Source organism: Rhipicephalus microplus, unplaced genomic scaffold (genome assembly GCF_043290135.1).
Source record: "Rhipicephalus microplus isolate Deutch F79 unplaced genomic scaffold, USDA_Rmic scaffold_465, whole genome shotgun sequence".
Classification (NCBI taxonomy): Eukaryota; Metazoa; Arthropoda; class Arachnida; order Ixodida; family Ixodidae; genus Rhipicephalus; species Rhipicephalus microplus.
This window is the reverse complement of record NW_027465028.1, coordinates 1-4,368: the sequence shown is the minus strand read 5'-3', so window position 1 is coordinate 4,368 and position 4,368 is coordinate 1. Positions and strand designations below refer to the sequence as shown.

The following is a 4,368-nucleotide window of genomic DNA, read 5'->3' as shown; positions in this document are numbered from 1 at the left end:
CGTCGTCTGGCGGCTTTGCAGTCTCGGCTCCGTTGCTAGTTCCGGCCGGTCCACCGACAGTGCAGCGGGCTTGGGCAACCCGCACGGCGCGACCGAGTCGATGCAACGAAAAAGAGCGAGCATGAACGTGCTTCTTGCCGCACGGCTCCCACTCGTCTTTCGGGAAGGTTGTGCCGTAGCGAGCTCGAACGCCGTCATCTCGGAGTGCAAAATAAGCGTGTTGGGGCGCCTGAAGGTGGCCTCCGCCGCACACAGACTGCGTCCGGCCCGCCGAGGGCGAGGACGGACGCGCAGTCGAACGATTACCTGGTTGATCCTGCCAGTAATCATATGCTTGTCTCAAAGATTAAGCCATGCATGTCTAAGTACATGCCGAAATAAGGCGAAACCGCGAATGGCTCATTAAATCAGTTATGGTTCCTTAGATCGTTTCTTCCTACTTGGATAACTGTGGCAATTCTAGAGCTAATACATGCAGTGAGCCTGGAGCCCTTTGGGTAACGGGTGCTTTTATTAGACCAAGATCGATCGGGTTTCGGCCCGTATTGTGTGGTGACTCTGGATAACTTTGTGCTGATCGCATGGCCACGAGCCGGCGACGTTTCTTTCAAGTGTCTGCCTTATCAACTTTCGATGGTAGGTTACTTGCTTACCATGGTTGTTACGGGTAACGGAGAATCAGGGTTCGATTCCGGAGAGGGAGCCTGAGAAACGGCTACCACATCCAAGGAAGGCAGCAGGCGCGCAAATTACCCACTCCCGGCACGGGGAGGTAGTGACGAAAAATAACAATACGGGACTCTTTTGAGGCCCCGTAATTGAAATGAGTACACTCTAAATCCTTTAACGAGGATCAATTGGAGGGCAAGTCTGGTGCCAGCAGCCGCGGTAATTCCAGCTCCAATAGCGTATACTAAAGCTGCTGCGGTTAAAAAGCTCGTAGTTGGATCTCAGTTCCAGACGAGTAGTGCATCTACCCGATGCGACGGCTCGGACTGAACATCATGCCGGTTCTTTCTTGGTGCACTTCATTGTGTGCCTCGAGATGGCCGGTGCTTTTACTTTGAAAAAATTAGAGTGCTCAACGCAGGCGAGTCGCCTGAATAAACTTGCATGGAATAATAGAACAAGACCTCGTTTCTGTTCTGTTGGTTTTTGGAATACGAGGTAATGATTAAGAGGGACGGACGGGGGCATTCGTATTGCGGCGCTAGAGGTGAAATTCTTGGACCGTCGCAAGACGAACTACTGCGAAAGCATTTGCCAAGAATGTTTTCATTGATCAAGAACGAAAGTCAGAGGTTCGAAGGCGATCAGATACCGCCCTAGTTCTGACCATAAACGATGCCAACCAGCGATCCGCCTGAGTTACTCAAATGACTCGGCGGGCAGCTTCCGGGAAACCAAAGTATTTGGGTTCCGGGGGAAGTATGGTTGCAAAGCTGAAACTTAAAGGAATTGACGGAAGGGCACCACCAGGAGTGGAGCCTGCGGCTTAATTTGACTCAACACGGGAAAACTTACCCGGCCCGGACACTGGGAGGATTGACAGATTGAGAGCTCTTTCTTGATTCGGTGGATGGTGGTGCATGGCCGTTCTTAGTTGGTGGAGCGATTTGTCTGGTTAATTCCGATAACGAACGAGACTCTAGCCTATTAAATAGGTGCGGGGTTCCCAGCACCTTACAACCTTCTTAGAGGGACAAGCGGCTCCTAGCCGCACGAAACAGAGCAATAACAGGTCTGTGATGCCCTTAGATGTCCGGGGCCGCACGCGCGCTACACTGAAGGAAGCAGCGTGTCTTTATCCCTGTCTGAAAAGACTGGGTAACCCGTGGAACTTCTTTCGTGATTGGGATAGGGGCTTGCAATTGTTCCCCTTGAACGAGGAATTCCCAGTAAGCGCGAGTCATAAGCTCGCGTTGATTACGTCCCTGCCCTTTGTACACACCGCCCGTCGCTACTACCGATTGAATGATTTAGTGAGGTCTTCGGACCGATGTCCGGCGCGGCCTTTCGGTTGCGCCGGTCTGTTGGAAAGATGACCAAACTTGATCATTTAGAGGAAGTAAAAGTCGTAACAAGGTTTCCGTAGGTGAACCTGCGGAAGGATCATTAACGGATTGTGAAGGGTGAGCGCCTCAGCTGCGTCTGCGCCCGACACTTTCTGCCGCTGACCCCGTTTGGACGCGGGGTCGGCTTTTCCCCACGGGGCTGCCTGAATGTGGAGCGGCACCCCGTGACAAATTGTTGCGCCCAGCGGACGCCAACACCGCGACCTTGGACGGTCGGCCAGGTGGCGGACGCGGGTACAAACGGCGCAACGCACTCATAGGTCGGCTTTCGACCCGCCACTGCACCGTGGCTCGAAGCGCTCGAAATGCGCGACCCGACCGCTGCGGGACCGCCTAGTACTGTAAACAGGAGCGGCGGAGCGCGAACGGCGAGTCGTGGTTACGTCGGTAGAAGGCGAGGCTGCGCGTTCCCGAAACGCCAGCCGAGTGCCCTCCCGACCGTTCGAGCGTGCAAGAACGAGACCCGACAATCGCGCGGCGACTGCCAAGTACGAGAGGAACGGCACAAGCGTCGGCGGTCGGTCAAGGAACTGGCGATGTGACGGGTCCGCTGTGCACCAGTGCATACCGTCCCGCCGTCCGCGGCAAGCGCCTCCGCGTCCTCGGGTGACGGAGGCTGCCGGTCGGTTCTTGCAGGCGAGGGATCTCGCTGGCACCGGTTCGCGTTGACGCGCGGCCGGTCATGGCACGGCGATGCGACGGCCGAGGTGCGCAGTACTCGATGGAGGAACCGCACGCTCCGATGACCGTCCCGCCCTCCGCGGCGTATGCGTACCGACCGTAATGGTTGCAGCAGCGCCGGCCGGCTTTTGAATTCGCCACACGAAACACGGTGCGAGATCGCGGTTAGGGGAGCGTCGACGTTGCCAGGCGTTTTGCTTGCTGCCGAGGGAAAGGCGGCACGGCCACGTCGCGCTCGTCGCGATTAGCGGGTCTGCGCGCTTTGGGAAGGTGCCGCAACGACTTGCCGAAAGAGGAAGCACGGAAGAACGAGGGACTTGGACGTCCCGACAATTGAACGCACTTGCGGCCAGGCCCTTGCTGGCTTCGTTCTTCCGCCTCGAGTAGGCTCGTACGCGGCTCCGGCGCCGAAAGTGGTCCTTGGCACCGACTTCGGTGGACGTGGGAAGTGCCGCGCAAGTACGGCGCGCCTGGCTCCACCTGTTGGCTAAAGTAGGCAGCCGGATCGGCATTTTGGTGTGCGGTGGCAAACCGTGGATGCGAAAAAAGCTTGTGCGATTTCGTGGAACAAAAAGCGGGGGTCCCCCTTTTTATGCGGAGGAGACCGACCCGCCCGCCGTGGTGAACCGCGACGCCACGGTAAAAACGGGAGAGGCTTGTCGATGGGACCGTGCATCCCGCGCTCCACGGAGGCCGGGAGGCGGCCGCCCGAGGAAATGTGTAGCCGTCGAGGCCCGCATCTGCGTGCACTCTTATCCAAATGGGTGTACCGCAGGCATTTTCTGGTTAGGCGGGCCAATGAGAGCGAGCACACAACGATACCTACGGGTCCGGCTTGGAGAACCGGCTTCGACGCCTCCCGAGTATTTATAGAGGGGTGGACCACGAAAGCACTCGCAAGTAGCGGAAGCGAAACGCCGTCCGAAACACACCGTTTGCTCGATTTGCGGCAGCCGAAAAAGGCGCGGCAGAGTTTTGGAGTCCAAGCGTGCGCTGAAAAGCGCCCTTCTTGGCCACTGTTTGGCCGAGTGCCAGAAACGTTTGGTTTTGACTGTACGGAATTGAACAAACACTTTTTCACGACTCTAAGCGGTGGATCACTCGGTTCTCGGGTCGATGAAGAACGCAGCCAGCTGCGAGACTTGGTGTGAATTGCAGGACACACTGAGCACTGATTCTTTGAACGCACATTGCGGCCTTGGGTCTTCCCTTGGCTTCGTCTGTCTGAGGGTCGGATCACATATCAAGAGAGCCTTCGGCGCACAAGGGAACGTGAGCCGTCGACTCGTTTTGACCGCGTCGGCAACACGGACAGCACGCTGAACACCTCACAGCGAGCGCCAACAGCGGCCACTCAAGGGCGAGACGGTGGCGACCGTCGTGCCAGAGCCCAACCGAAACGGGGGCGACCGACTGCATTGAGGATGTGGCACCTCGTTGAGACCGCCGCAGGACTTCGAGTCGGAAGGAAGCCTGCAGGGAAAGTGCGGTCGAGGTTGCGTACTCCTCTCTGCGACCGGGCGCGCAAGAGCTGCGAGAGCCACGGACGCGCAACTTTAACGCACGGTAAACACGAGGAGCGAAAGCCGGCCAGCAAAGCTTCTCCAGCCGT

The 4,368-nt window shown here is 57.4% G+C and overlaps 2 non-coding genes across 2 annotated transcripts; both read left to right on the top strand.

Moving 5' to 3' along the window:
• Nucleotides 1–303: 303 nt before the first annotated feature.
• Nucleotides 304–2,118, top strand: LOC142794621 (small subunit ribosomal RNA). The gene has a single exon (XR_012892494.1). It is a non-coding gene; the product is annotated as a small subunit ribosomal RNA (ribosomal RNA).
• A 1,719-nt stretch (nucleotides 2,119–3,837) lies between these two features.
• On the top strand, nucleotides 3,838–3,990 carry LOC142794611 (5.8S ribosomal RNA). The gene has a single exon (XR_012892485.1). It is a non-coding gene; the product is annotated as a 5.8S ribosomal RNA (ribosomal RNA).
• Nucleotides 3,991–4,368: the final 378 nt, after the last annotated feature.